General features: G+C 42.4%; 2 protein-coding genes and 1 pseudogene across 3 annotated transcripts in view; 1 reads left to right on the forward strand and 2 right to left on the reverse strand.

Annotated features, from left to right (window-relative positions):
• The window catches only part of Cmss1 (cms1 ribosomal small subunit homolog), a 294,908-nt gene that overhangs the window by 217,877 nt on the left and 61,054 nt on the right, over nt 1-15,977 (forward strand). The gene's annotated exons all lie outside the window — the stretch shown is intronic.
• The window catches only part of Filip1l (filamin A interacting protein 1 like), a 237,594-nt gene that overhangs the window by 210,448 nt on the left and 11,169 nt on the right, over nt 1-15,977 (reverse strand). The gene's annotated exons all lie outside the window — the stretch shown is intronic.
• Nucleotides 12,450-13,015, reverse strand: LOC130871025 (60S ribosomal protein L18-like; annotated as a pseudogene).

Below are 15,977 nucleotides of genomic sequence, written 5' to 3' on the forward strand. Positions count from 1 at the left end.
TTTTTAATTATGTAAATAAATGCGTCAGTATGGATTTTGTGCACATGAGTACAGTGCCCATAGAGACCAGAAGATGGAGTCAGATCCTCCACATAGAGACAGTGTAAGCCACCTAATGTAGGTGCTGGGAACCAACTTGTGCCCCTGCAAGAGTGGTACACATTCTTAATTGCTAAGCCCTCTCTCCCGCCCCTTTTAAAAGAGTAAACCCAAGAACTGTTTCATTATGCCTCTGTATTCCATTTCAGTCTCTTTATCTTTAGATTGTCTGTCAAGGTTTAGAATTGTGGCACATTTTCAAATATGTAAAGTTCCTGAACTACACCATTGCCTCAGCCCCAGCTGTGACATAGTCTCACAGAGAGGAAGCACACATCGGCTGAAAGAGTCACTTGGGATAGAATTGTCTTGGAAGTGTTTAAGTTGATTCCCCACATGGCCAGAGCTGATTACCTCAAGTTTGCCTGGAAGAAGCATTACTAGCTTAGAACAGCTTATTATTCTACATAGCTTGATTACGGAGTAATGGAAATATGTCACACCAGGACGGCTGATAGCCTGGGCATCTTACCTCCTGGAGGAATTCATTTCTTACTGTTTTCTCATTTAGGGAGAAATGGTTTGTTATGATAGTGGTCTTGTAATTCATGTTACCCATTTGAGGAATATGCTTTTTATATGTACATTAATTTTCCAAAAACTGGATGTGAACCTTCAGGGTTTTTTTTTTTTTCCTCTTTTGAGAAACAGAAACAAAATTGTTCCCCTTCCTTCTTCACTTGTTACCAGGGATCTGCAGTGGCCCCCTTTCATGTGTCCTCCGACCACAGCCCTGAGAAGAGGGCAAGTGTCCTCAAACAGGCTTCCCGGCTGCCATGAGGGAACTGAGCATGTGTTTCTGAAATGCCCCTCAGCCACCTCAGTGTTCTGCTGTGTCTGCATGTCTCCTGAGAACTGCTGTGCGTGCTGATGACCCCTTCCTAGTGACCAAACAAAGAAGTTACATATGTGTTCTATTCGCCACCACTTCACCGGCGACTTCCCCAAGAGGAAAGAAGGCGGTTATGTTATCATGAAGAGTGATGCATTCCCAAGTTGGATTTTAATGGATAACTTAGCTCCAGGTTAGATTCTTTGGCACAAAGGTCACCGTTTTTAATATAACAGGTCACCAGTTTGGTCACTAGGGGAGTTAATCAAATAGCTGCTATAGTTCAAAAGTACATCTGCATTTGAATAAAATATGATTCGTGTTAGAAAGCTAAACTTGACATGTTTCCCCCCAGGTAATAAAATGGCTTTTAATGAAATAAACGTGTTCCTCTCCACAGAAAACATGCATGAAGAACACCACACGGTTACATTTTATTCCTGGCAATGGTAGGAAACTTTTGACCTGCCACAGGCTGCGTCTCTTTTAATCATTCTTGGGTAATTATCAACTGTTACTGATTAGCAGAACAACTCCCTTATCATCAGTGCCGCAAACGAACGAGACAGAAGAGTCCTGAACCTAGTTCTGTTTGTCTGGTGTCAGCAGTCTTGGTTATACTGTTTCAAGCATTACTATTGTGACATATCTTTGGCTCAGCTTCTCCTGTGTACACTTGTTCTAGCTCTGCCTACTGCAGGAACGGTCCCCTCGCACCTGAGCTGTAAGCAGCACAACTCCTAGTTGAGACAGACAGTACTTATAGCCAAATGATGTCGATGACTCAGTGCACTGATGTCCAGAATATGAAGCCTACTTCTGGATCATTGCAACCACCTAGTGAGGAGCCTCTTAACATGTTAGCAAATGTATGTGGAGAGCTGGGAGCCACAAGTGATCCATTTCCTTGTTGTTCAAAACGTTAGAAGCAGTGGAACTTTGATGTAACTGCTGCGATAACCAAAATACAGAAAATTTTCCTGGCCTCACAAAGATCCTTCATACTGACTGTTTTAGTCAATGTACCTTCCCATTTTCAAACCTTAGCAACCATTAGGCTACTTCCTCTTCCTTTTGTGCCTCCTTTCCTGGTTGTAATATGAAGAGAATCAACATTTTAGTCTTACTGGAGACACTTCCAAATAGCTGTGCCCACCCATATAATTAATTCCTTAATTATTTTGAGGACTTAATTATTTAAGAGACTGCATAATATTCCATCATATACACGTACCGTATTTTGCTTCTCTGCTCACCAGCTGATCCATGTTTAGGTGCTACCTATTTTAGGGCATTAGCAATTAAGGCACTTTTGGCTGTTCAAATACAGGTTTTAAGAGAACATAATTTTCTGAGTGCTCCTCTGAGGGTGGAATCAGTGAGCTTTATTGGGAATGGGTGTGTAACATTTTGTGAGGAACTCTTCTGTTTTCTGCCTTGTACTGTGCTGCTTTCCTATCAACAGAATAAGAATTCCTGTTCCTCTTGCCCTCACCAGCAGCTAGCATTGTCCAGGGCATTTGACTGGGGAAAAGGGTGGCTTATTTGTGCCGTTGGTTGGCTCAGTTGTAATTTGTTCCTTAACCTTTTTATTACTAGTATCTTATGGCTTTAGTAGGAATTTTTATTTTGGTGAAGTCTGGTTTATTTTTTAAAGATTGTATGGCTGGTGCTTTGGCATCATTCTAAGCAATTGTTGCCAACCCTCCAAGGTCACCATGCTTTTCTCCTAGGTTTTCAACTAGAAAGTTCTTACTTAGTACTGATGTATGATTTTGAGTGAAATTTGGTAGCTTGTTGATGGAAGAGGCGACAAAAAGGAGAAGTTCTCATTATGTGGTGTTCCCTGGTCATCGCTTAAGTGAACGGCTGTATTGGATGTGGTGTTCCCTGGTCATCGCTTAAACAAAAGGCTGTATTGGATATATGTGTTCAAAGCTTGATCTGATATCCAAAGGTAGTTTTATAAGTGAAATTAATGTAAGTTAACTTTGGACATTATTGAATAAGAATAGCTCCATCCTCCCCAAATTAAAAATCATTCAATGTAGCAGTGTCTTATTTCCAAAACTGCATGTGATAAAGCATAGTTAATTCATATGCAGACAGGCTTTCTGAAGATTTTATTTTAGGTGTGTGGGTGTTTGCCTCCATGTACTCCATGTAGGTGTCGTCTCGTGCCCAGATGAGAGGACACCAGTTCCCCGGAACTGTGGTTGCAGATGGTTGTGACCTTCCATGCAGGTACTAAGGATAGAACCCCAGTCCTCTGGAAGAGCAGCCAGGGCTCTTAACTGCTGAGACATCTTTTGATCCTCAAGTTTCTGGTTGTAAAATACATTTCTAAACACAAATCATTCCCTTATAGGTATCCACGTTTTGTGGAAGATAGTGTGTGCAGTGATTTCAGAACTTGAGACACAACCAGTGCCCTTAATGTTTTACATCTCGGCCTCTTATGCTTCCTCTCTTTTGTGTTCTGAAATCCCCCTCATTTTCCTGCCTGCCCCTCTCATTAATCACACTTTCTTTCTCCTGACTTGTGTCTTTAGGTCTTTTTACCCTGGAATTTTTCTCTCTTCTTCCATCTGCCTGCCCCCATTTTTACTTTACTACAGTATGGGGATGGATTTCGTTCTTTTAGGCTGTATTTGTTAAGTGAGATACTTTGTTTTCCTTTGCTAATGTAAATATTAACTTTTGTGGCCTTCTGATTTAGACATTTGGTTAAAAGCACCAACCAAGACCATGTTATCATACATTAATCAATCATAATTTGAATACCCTCCAAGAAAGATGTTGTTTCTTTTTCATACAGCACCAATCAGCAGCATCACTGGAGATCCTCTATGTATCTGTCCTTGGGGATAAAGCGTCCCTGATTAAAGCGCTGTTAGAGCTAATATGAGCTGTCCTGATGTAGATACTTCTCAGTATATTTTTGTTTCCTTTGTCTTAAAGAATCACTTACTGATTGCTTACTGGTTAAAGACTTTGTTTACCCTACAGGACTGATTTTATTAAGTAGGGTTCAGTTGCATTTTCTCAATACTACAGCTTACATATTCACAAACTAAAGAACCCAAGAAGATTTAGTTGCTTTTTCCAGTTTTTTAGGTAGCATACAAAATATTAGCTATGATATCAAACAAAGGAGTTTTACATTCTTTCTCACTTAATAATACTTGCTAATATTTTCTTTTCACTAACTTTGTAGAAGAGATGATTGACTTAATTATAAGCCTTAAAAGAATTCATGGAGATGAAGACAGGACGCTCTTACTTTGTTTACTTCATGTGAAGTCAAGCAAAAAGGATAAGTAGGAAAACATTTCTAAAATAATCCCTCTTGCTTAGGTTTAAAGCTGTGGAATTAGCCATTTCTGGCTATAGCTCTTTCTTTAGTATAATGCTATTGATGCATGGTGCTTGAAGGGAAGGTGCCAGTCTATGGACATAATATGCATGAATTCTTTTAAATATATGTAGTGTTTGAATTCATTGTTCCAAAATGATCTGAAAGAGAAGATATCCTGTGACTTAGCAAGATTTAGACCACTGGTTTCAGAAGTGCTGGGGATGGAACCTAGGACCCTGCACCTTCTGGGCAACCAACCACTCTACTACACTAAACACAACCTCAGGTCCAAAGACAAACTTTTGAAGTGCCATGTTGTAGCAGAAACAACTGGGTTCTGGTCTTGGCTTTGGCATTTAGCGTTAGCAGACCGTGAGAAACAAGTCACCTCATCCTTCACCTCATCCTATTCCCAGGATGTTGACAGAGGTTTCTATTCTGCCCAGTCCCCCAGCCATTCAGTCCCAAAGAACACACAGAGATCTACAGTAATTATATGGTTGGCCTATTAGCTCAGGCTTCTTATTAACTCTTACATCTTAAGTTAACCCATAATTCTTGTCTGTGTTAGCCACGTGGCTTAGTACCTTTATCAGTGAGGCATTCTCATCTTGCTCCTCTGGGACTGGGTGATGACTACAGACTGAGCCTTTTCTCTTCCCAGAATTCTCCTATTCTGGTCACTCCACCTGTATTTCCTACCTGACTACTGGCCAATCAGCATTTATTAAACTAATACAAGGGACTAATTTTTACAGGGTACAAGACTATTGTCCCGCAGTACCTGGACTATGGAGTATAGGAATTATATTTAAGTAATCTTCCAAGTGCCTTCCAGCTCTGAACAAACTTGGAGGGGAGTAGAAGTTATTCTTTGCCTACTCCAGCCAGCTTTTCTCTTGGTCTGGCTGCATACAGCCAGTTACTCTTATAGGTTCTCTGTTCACTACCCATTCTTCGTGGCTGCCTGTTTGAGCCCCGTCTTTCTGTACAATGCTTGCTCCAAGGCAGTTGCTCCCTGGAAATACTCCATGAGTGCCACTTCCAGCAAGACCCCAGGCTTCTTTGTCCACATGGACCCACATGCAGCTGTTTGCTATTGGTTCTCCCCCAAGAACCAAATTTAATTGTCCTGCTCTTCGAAGTTTTTAAGATAGTCCAGGGAACATTAGCTCACTGAAATAATTGAAAACACCTTGCAGAAGAGGGCAGCTGGGGATGCGAGACTCGAATTCAGTCAGGCTGATCAGGGGTTTCTAGCGAAGAAGTTATTCATCTACCTTGTAACATTTTCCAGTAAATTTACGCAAAGCAGTTCTGGAGGCATAGAGTTGGAAGCATGACAGGGCTGTGGACAAGTGTGGCTTGCCTAGGACCTCCTGATGGTAGATTGGTTTCCCCACCCCCAGCCTCCATCCTTAACACACACAGACGCAGACACAAACACATACACACACACACACACACACATACCACAAACACACATGAGCTCTTTCTCTGCTATACCAGTCTCTGGCTCTCCAAGGCCACACAGACCATCTTGTTACACGTTTTCTCAGTTATTTCCCTTTGACCTTAGGGCAGGTCTGAACAGGAGCTATGTCAGAAGGGAAGAGCATACTGTATAAGGAGCCTATTCAAACACTCAGGGAGCCTGTTCAGTGAAGCTGTAAGAGTTCGCACTCTGCTACTTTCCTGGAGGTCTTTATGGGTGTGCCAGTGGTGACAGGTGCCCCCCCCAGAGCCGTTTGTCTCCAAATCAACCAGAGCTCCCTTGCTTCCTTCATTCCACATGAGCTCTGATATATTTTAGGAGAACTTGAACTCAGTGCAGAGGTTAAACATTTGTAAAGTGACTTGTGCTTACAAGTAATTTTAACACAAGATCATTTGGGAAATATTAATATTAGAACTCTATCTTTAAGGAGCATATGAGTGGGTATGTGTGTGTCTACTTCCTCCCATGTAGTAGTACTTGTCTTGTCACTCTGGCAAGCTGTTTGACAAAAGTAACTGATGGACACAGGCTTATTTTGGTTTAATGCTGAAGACACAGCCAGTCTTAGGGAAGTTGTAGAACCAGGAACTAGAGGCAGCACCATCAATCAGGAAGCAGAGTGCTGTGAATGTTTGTGCTGAGCTAGCCTTTTCTTTTTATACAGTCCAAACCCCAGCTAAAGGTATCGCCCACATTTAAGGTGGGTCTCAATTATCGTACTCAGGAAGATCTCTCTTCATAGTGATTCTAAATCCCACCAGATAGACTAGGAAGATGAACCATCACACCCTCCAAAGCCGAGTGCTTTAATGAAAGATCTCTTTGGAGAGCCTGTAGATTCTCTTGTTCTGTAAAGGGAAAAGCAGCGTGAGAGCGGTGTAGCAAAGGAAGACTATCCGGCTTTAAAGATATTGTTTCCCTCCCAAACAGTAAGCATTGGAAGTTACTCTGCCTCTGGGAATACACCCATGGTCTAACAGAAATGCCCAACATACATTAAAAACATCCGAGCTCCTTGGTTTTCCAGGAACTTGCATTCAAACTTAACATAGCATGTGAAATTCCTGTTTCTGCCATTTCTGGAAGGAAATAAAAACAATACTGAAAACTAATTATTTTCTACTAGAACCATTAGGCATAAATAACTTGTTTTTTTAGGCATTTTCCTTAGGAGAGAATGCTTTACTTGAGTGATGTGGGTTCTTTTGCTCTGATCCCATGTTAGACTTGAGCGAAAACATGTATGGAGATCAAGAGCTGAGGTTGTGGGGCCAGGTTCCCCCCATTAGAATCATGATTTTTTTCAACTCTGTGTTCTCGACTGTGTTGATTGACTTTTCCGGACCTTATCATTTTTTCCACATCTGAAAAATGAATATGAAGATAGTAACATCTTTCTCATGGTTATAATGATTAAGTGCTTTTACTCCCAAAAAACACATGGAAAAACTGACTAATTTCAGAACACTTTAAAGTTAGATTAAAGCTTTTCATCTTATATTTTAAAATGTATTTTCATTATTAAGGAGAACACAGTAAGTGTTCTATAACATGTCTATGTAAAAATTGCTTGTAGCTGAAATAACTCCTATTCTGCCCAAAGAAGTCCTGATTAACACAGCATGGAAAAAGAGAAGCATGAAGGTTAAGCAGGAAAGATAGCTTGCTTGCTGTAAAAGCACTTCACACACTAGCCATTGATTGCTTAAAAATCTTGGGCGTCATCTCCGGACACCCTGAAACCAGTAGCACTTCTATTTGTAACATGTTTTGAATTCCAGAAAATCTACATACCCTAAGACAGTGATGTACAAGACATATTAAGATACATATTTTAATATTTGTTTCATAAAATAATTTAATATTTATAGATAAACTATTAATATTGAATAGATAAAATAATAGGTGAAAAAATAATGTGAATGTAGGTAGATTCTTGGACAGTTAAAATAGAAGTTGAAGTCTGAAGAATGACTTCACAGCATCCGTTATGTGCCCATCTTAAAAAACATTGGCATGCTGATATGCACATCCTGGCTTAAAGGTCATAGCAAGGAAATTATGTGTTGAAATATGTTAATCCTTTAGGACAGGGCCAAAGATACAGAAAGCATTGAGCAAAAAGCAACCTGTTATTATTATAGCTTTGCAATTCATAAATAATTATGCATATCATTTCAAGTTCTTTCTTGTCTTTACTATCTCTCTGCATTTGCTGTCCTTTAGAATCGGTGAAAGATCGGGAGAATATTTTAGCTTTGTAGAAGAAACCATGGTTTCATCATTGGACTGAATAAGTTCAGATATAACTGCTGAGACTTTCCTCCTCTTTGCACGTTCATGTTTGTTGCTCTTGCACTTATGACAGAAAGGTACTAGGACCAAAAGACATGCCTATCAACAGATGGGTTAGTGATGAAAATGTGGTACATATCCAAAGCAGAATGCCACTCAGCCTTAAAGAAGATGAAGGGTGGGAAAGTAGATGAATTTGGAAAGTATAATGTTAAAGAGGTGGCGCAACCTCAGAAAGAAAAATGACACGTTCTGCATCATATACAGACTCTAGTCTGTGTACATGCACATAGGTGTGCACGTGCGTGCAATACAGCATTTAGAAGGAAAGAGCCAAGAAAGGGAACAAGGCGGCAGGGAACACAAATGTAGGTGGAAGGAGTCAGTCCTAACAGCTTACGAAGTTTTATGTTTGCGTTTGTTTGTTTGTTTTGTTTTGTCTTGCTTTGCCAGATAAGTGAGTTCAACTCTATGCTGTTGAAATAGCAAGAGCATTTTTAAAAAGTGATTGAAAAAAATCAGAATTTCCTACAAGTCATTATCACATAAAATATTGGAATCTTACCATGAAAACCAGCCATTGGCTAGAGCAGCAGGTGTCAACCTGTGGGTCAGATGACTCTTTCACAGGGGTCGCCTAAGACCATTGGAAAACACAGATATTTACATTATGGTTTATAACAGTTTGGTGGCGCACGCCTTTAATCCCAGCACTTGGGAGGCAGAGGCAGGCGGATCTCTGTGAGTTCGAGACCAGCCTGGTCTACAAGAGCTAGTTCCAGGACAGGCTCCAAAAACCACAGAGAAACCCTGTCTTGAAAAAACCAAAAAAAAAAAAAAAAAACAGTAGCAAAATTATAACTATGATGTAGCAATGAAAATACCTTTCTGGTTGGGAATCACCACAGCCTGAGGTGTTAAAGGGTCGCAGCTTTAGAAAGGTTGAAAACCGAGGACTATAGTCTCTTTTAGAAATGACTTGGACTATAGTCTCTTTTAGAAATGACTTCCTTAAACTGGGAAAACATTATAAAGGTCACAGATGATAAGAAAGACTATAAACTGCCTGCAATTAGGTAGTTTAAGATCTAACTCAAATTCCACGGAAAGCTGTGCTGGATTCCTCTCAAAGAGGATGTAAGAGTCAGACATTCAGGAAAGGCCGTTTACCTTCACAAGTTAAAGAATTTGTTATATAGTCAAAAGAAGTTTTCAAAGTGTCTGGCACTTTATCTGTTCAAGGCTGAATTATTTGAAGACTAAGATTTGGTTTCTGAGTTTTTCAGGTATTTCTTTGGGAGAGGGAACATACATGCTACTGCACACGTGTGGACGTCTGTAGACAACTCACAGGAGTCTGTTCTCTCCTAGAATGGCAGGAACGTCCCTGTGAGCCTCTCTAGTGAAAAGACTTCTTAAGGTGATCCAACTGCTACCTTCAGGAACTCACTCAGTTTTTCTAAGCCTTGTTTTCATATTACACAGAAAAAAAAATGTAATGATGTTTCTACCTGCCTAAGGTGATATTCAAGTAAAATAATGAGCAGGGAGGAGCATATGAGCTCAGAACACTTGCTAGGTTGTTCATTCCATAAATCCTTATATAAATGTCCACATTTTATCAGATGCTGCCCTGACAATAAGGATAAAGTCAGATAAGATTGTTTTTAGCTGTGGACACATAGTTTACCAAGAGGAGACAGACATGCGAACTACATAAATGCAATGAGATATATTAAGAGCACAAAGGTAGAACCTTCCCAGTATGGCTAGCTGTGTGACTGGGTTGTTGATGCAGAGTGAACAAAAGAATTGGATTCAAGAAATTCAGAGGCCGGGCGGTGGTGGCGCACGCCTCTAATCCCAGCACTCGGGAGGCAGAGGCAGGCGGATCTCTGTGCGTTCAAGGCCAGCCTGGTCTAGAAGAGCTAGCTCCAGGACAGGAACCAAAAGCTAAGGAGAAACCCTGTCTCGAAAATGAAAGAAAGGAAGGAAGGAAGGAAGGAAGGAAGGAAGGAAGGAAGGAAGGAAGGAAGGAAGGAAGGAAGGAAGAAAGAAAGAAAGAAAGAAAGAAAGAAAGAAAGAAAGAAAGAAAGAAAGAAATTCAGATACTGCGGTGTTATGAATACCATCCATGTTCCGGCTGAGCCTCCTCCCAACAGGAGGGAACTAGGGAGGGAACGATGGGGTCACGCTGCCGAAGTCCTTCTGAAGTCATGAATAGGAGTTAATAGGTGTCAAAATTGGGTAGTCCAGTGGGGCATGGGCAGATGGCCCAGCCCTTGAGAGAGTTCAGATAGTTGACATGATCGTGGAAAGGAAGCAACACAGTGGACTGGAAGAATTCTATCAGCTCAGGATTGAACATGGACTCCATGACCCTGTGGCAAGTCTCTTTAAGAGGCTGAAAGTTTGTATGTCCTTGGGGATGGTTGGCCAGGAAATGGAACAGGAGTTTCGAGGCTTCTAAGAAGGGTAGCGTGAGGATTCGATAATAACAATATAGGTCATTTTAGATATCTTATCAAAAGACTATGTGGAGTTATCAGTCGTCTGAACTGTACAGGCTGTAAAGCCATAATATGTACTTATGATAAATAATACATAATAAGACTGTTCATTATTTCAGGTCACACAGGAAGTTCATATTAAATCATTGATCCCAGAGCAGCCTAGCTGCAGAGCTGTTTTTCAGTGTACTGTATGCTTCCAGAGAGATCCGGAGAGCACCTGAGGGAAGCATGAGAAAACAGGGACAAATGCAGTTAGGAGGAGAGTACAGGAGACAGGGGCACCACTCACATAAGCGTGGTTCAGAATGTCCAGGCTATAAAAACCAAGATTGTTGATCTGTGGTGGAGGCCAAAGCCTGTCAAGGTTAATAAGTGCTTTGTTGTAGGCTCAGGTGTAACCTCTGTGGAGAGGGCATTCTGATACCAGTCTGAGACAATTCTCCTGGTTAACAAAGAGATCAGCTTTCCTTGACTCTTCATTCCTGGCAGTGATCAGCTGAGACTCATTCACATCGGTGCCTGTTAGCTCTAAAACATGTAGAGAAGAGAAGGAAGTATGGATGGTGCTGGCCTCCAACGTGAGCGTAGGGTTGAAAGCACGTCAGACTAGCCAGGGCCTAGGAGACCTTGCAAGCTGGATGAAAAGTACACCATGGATCAGCATTTCCTGGTCATGGGTTCCAGGCTGTCTCCTACCTCCTTGCCAGCCAACCCCAGTGCCCTGCTTCCTTTCACAAAGGCGGGCATTTTCAGTGCTCCATGTGAAGAAGCAGCCCCCACTGCCCGCAGCAAGAAGCCCACTAAGGGCACAGGCCAGGACCAGAGCTCTGGAAGGAAGCATTGTTATTTGACAAGAGATGTTCCACTATACAGCAAGGTAAAAGTGGCCTCAGGTCATAAGCAGCAGCGAGTGACCAGCTAAAGAGAAGCTCATTTCACAGCCTCCATCTCACTGAGTACGCCCACTGGGATTCGTGATTGTGGAGGAAATAAACACATCCTTTGGAATAACATGCGTGCAGTCTGACCCATTCTCTCACAGGCCCAGAGTGGTGGGCGGATAAACAAATGCTCTCAGAAACAGCGTAATAAGCAGAGAAAAGTGGAAGAAGTCTTAAAAGCCTTCATTTGCAGCTGGGTGTGGTGTCATGCCTGTAGTCCCAACATTCATGAAACTGGGCCAGGAGACTAGTGAATTCAGAGCCATTCTGAGCTACATTCTTGAGGCCTTACCTTAAAGGAAGGAAGGAAGGAAAGAGTGAGCAAATCTCCCATTTGCATAACATGCTCACAGAAGAAACCTGAGTGAGTGTGAACGTGTGTGTGTGTGTGTGTGTGTGTGTGTGATAGTACTGGATATTGAACCCAGGGTCTTCCATATATCATGCTAACATTCTACCATTTAGCTCTACCCTCAGCCCCTTTATATTTTGAGACAATGTCTCACTACCTGTTACCCAGACAGGACTCAGACTGTCAGTCCTCTGCCTCTGCCTCCAGAAGTGGCTGAGTGCAGGGATGTACTTCCAGTCCCTGCTTCTCCTTCTCTTGAATCAAGCCAGAATTTTTCTATACCTCTCCTCTAATCTAATTAATATTCTATATTATTTTATCTTTTTTAATTAGAAAAATTCCTGACTTGGTTTGTGTTCAGTCACTTCTCAATGCTTGCATGAAAAATGTACCCATGGACACTAATTTTCCTCAGTTCTTAAGCTTTCTTCCCAGCTGCCAAAGAAGCAGTTTGCAAATCCAGTTTTTTCCTTTGGCGACTATCACATACTATTGCTTTTTAAGTACATTTGTATTTTTTCAACATCCAAAGCTTTTTTTTAATAACAGTAAGATCCAGAGTTAGTTTTTGTAGCTGAGCCTGGCCCTTCTGCCTCTAGCATGTTCAGCCTTCTGGTCCGTAGAGCGGACATAGGGTTTGATATGGCTGTGTGGGGTTCCTGGAGCCTTGTCAAAATGCCAGTACACCTCTTAGCCCTTGTGAGGTCCAGACAGGAGCATAGTGCCACGGCCCTTGGGAAACTCCAAGGCCAGTTGGTCAAAGGTGAGGATCTTACTTACAGCCTTGAAGATGCAACTTCAGGCCCGGCTTCTTACCCGCAGTGCACATGCCTTCAGCTTGGGCACTTCGGGAATCCTCACATCATCTGTGACTGTCCCCACAACCACAGCTGTCTTGTTTTCTCGGCCAGGAAGCTTCATCTTTGGATCATCCAGGACAGGGACAGAGGTGGCCGGTTAGTATGAGTCATAAATAACCTTTTCAGCACAACCTGATTGAATGTGGAGTTGGTTCGCCTGGCCAGAAACCTGTACAGCTTGACTAGCAGCCGCAGGTAGGTGTTTTGGCTCTTGGGCTCCTTGTGCCGAACTGTTCGGTCTTTGTTGTGGCAAATGTCAGCAACCATGATGGTGCCCCCTGCTTGGCCAGGTCCGGGAAGCATATATTTGTATTTTCTTACACTTCTGTGAGATAAGAGGCAGGGGTGCACATCACAGTAGCCTGTGGAGGGCAGAGGACAGCTCTTGGGAATTGGTTCTCTCCTTCCACCATGTGTGTCCCAGAGATCACACTCAAGTAAGTCATCAGTCTGAAGACAAGAACCTTTACCTCAGCCATTTACTTAGCCCCTAGGGTATATATTGTTTAAAGTGTTTTGTAATGTTTCAAGTGTGTAAGGAAGGGCGTGGGGAGATTCTTCTGCCTAGGAATGTCCCTAAGTCTTCCTATAAAAAAAAGGGGGGGGGGTCTTTCTGTCTCCAGCCAAGCTCTGCCAGGGTGGAGTCTGTTGGCAAGAGCAGTTCAAAGGAAAAAGCAATGCCCTACCCTCTGTTCCGCAGCCTGCAGGTGCTAGTGGAGGAAGAGAACAGAAAACGTGTGTGGTGAAGGCTTGCGGTGCTGGCCACCATAAAGAAAAGGAGTGGACCAACTCACAGGGTGCAGACTTCTGGAACCACCATCCTCAGATTTTATAGATCCTGTGCACTCTGTCACCCAGGCCAGGTGTGCTTAAAGGGAAGCTGATGACCTGAAGTCTCAACACGTAAACAGAGTCATTGGGCCCTTCTGGGGGTGCTCATTTGACCAAGGGGAGGATAACAGGACTAGGGAACAGTTGAAATGGCCAGAATTTAGATCCCTAAGATTGGGGCAGAGCAGTTTGCTGGACAAAGCCAGTCCATTCTAAAGATTTTGTTGCTCCTCTGAAGAGTGCCACACACAAACTAGTCTCAGCTGTTCTGGTGTTAACTGTGAGACTGAATGGATGACTGACGATTTACATTCTTGAGAGGTTTATTCCTCGTGTGTGTGTGTGTGTGTGTGTGTGTGTGTGTGTGTGTGTGTGTGTGTGTGGTATTTGTGGGATAATCTGATTTCTTCTCCTTTGTAAGTTGGATTTGCCAGTTTCATAGATAACACCAACCATTCTTAGCTTTGAGTAAGAAGGAATGGGCAGGATAGGACCTAAGTTGGAATGGGTAAATGAACATTTGCATGTCTAGGTAGAAAACCCTAGAATGGTGACTTCAGGGCCTGGGGAAGTTCAGACAGGAACACACTTGGGTTTAGCATAACTAACCTCCTGCAATAAGCATTCTTGTTGCATTAAGATGATCCCACAGAAAAGTCTATACCCTGTACAGTGTTGGCAGCATTAACCATGAACCAGCTGATCTTCATGAGGCAGCCCCTATTACTAATGAGAACCACAAGCCTGCTTCTGCCACACTGCCCAACAGCTTATTTAATCCCCCGCCCCCACAAGCCAAGAGGTTTTCAATTTAGTTGAAGCATCTATTTATACCCCTAATTTCCCTATGGGACCAGAGGCCACGTCACCAAACTGGGTAGCTTCTCACTTCCCTGCACTAAAGCTGGTCTCTCTATGGGGTTCCTGCCACAGTCATGGTGCTGCTGAGGGCCATGGAACGTTCCCTCAGGCAAAGCACTGGGATGCCTGGCTGGAGGCTCCTTTGCTGGACAGCTGTCACTGACCTCTGCCTGAAGCAAGAAACAGAGCCAAGATGGCACAGCTTTGGTCACATTCAGCCTGTTAACTGCATCAATTGTCTTTATTTGTTTATTCAATTACTCTGAGCTGCCTTTTTTAACAAGAAATTTGAACCACATTTTGTTTGAGATACTCCAGAGAGATGTAGCAATGTGGTTACCATTTTATAAACTTTTAAATGAAACCATTAGCAGTTCACAACTTTGTTTAAAGAACAAGAGCTTGGAGCACAGACCTGTCTCCAAGACCCGGAAGACAGTGAGCAAGGCAGAGGAGGATCCTGTGCAGAGCCAGCAGCCAGAGCTCGCTTTGCATGGCCAGGAACTCAGTGTCAATGTGACAGCCTCTTCCCATTTTGCAGGAGTTGGTGGGTTTGGCCCTGTTTCTCTCTTGAGTCACACCAATGTTTCTACCTCTGTTGTTTCTTCTCTCTGCCACAGCCAAACCTCGCCAATGCTTCCTTCTAGCCTGCCTTTGTTTTTCTTTCTCCCCGCAATTCCATTTGCATTTAGAGGGTTCTCCATTTGCAAGTTGTTTTCCTTACAGTAGTTAGTTGGAGCATTCTCTTCTCAATGACTTAGAAAAAGTTCCATAAGCATTCCTGTAAAAGATTTAGAGACTTATACCCTCATCAATTTTCTAGACTATTGGCAAAGATTGTTTAGTAGACAGTATGGTTCTCACCAGGGAGTGTGGCTGAAATCATCTGCACAGTGACGCATCTAGTTCCCAATCATATGAAACAATGAAACATAAAGAATTTAAACTAAGAGCTTTTTGACATGTATTTCGGAAAAGTCAGTTATCTTCCCAGAAACCCATTCTTTTAGAGTAAATAGATTTCCTATCTAACAATTTCATAGTTTCCACGGAAGATTGTGGCTAAAATGTTGACTAATTCTAGGGCAAAGGGACATTCAGGCTTAATAGTCATGTAGCGGGGGAGTTAAAGGACTGGGAGATTATCGAGATTTAGCCTAAAGCACAGCAGTTCTCTTATACCCTTAAGCAGCCCTGACATGGTATTTCCTGGAGATTAATGACAGTCTGAGTTAATGGACTGAAGGAGGGCCATTAATCCCTTGCACAAAGGTAGTTCTGAAAGTAGCAATGAGAAACAACTGCAAGGTCAAGGGCACTGGATCCCAGGAGATGTCTCAGGAGATTACTTACTTTCAGAAGCCATCCTTACCATGGTCTCGCCCTTCTCTACAGGGCATGTCTCAGCCTCAGGCTCTCGCCATCCTGGCATGCAAACTCTGTTTTGTAAGTAGTTTGTAACCTTTCTTTTCATCAGACAGAACTTTTTAATCAATAAACTACTTCATCATAAGTTACTCGTCACATATAGCTTTTA

The sequence above is a fragment of the Chionomys nivalis genome, chromosome 3 (assembly GCF_950005125.1).
Source record: "Chionomys nivalis chromosome 3, mChiNiv1.1, whole genome shotgun sequence".
Classification (NCBI taxonomy): domain Eukaryota; kingdom Metazoa; phylum Chordata; class Mammalia; order Rodentia; family Cricetidae; genus Chionomys; species Chionomys nivalis.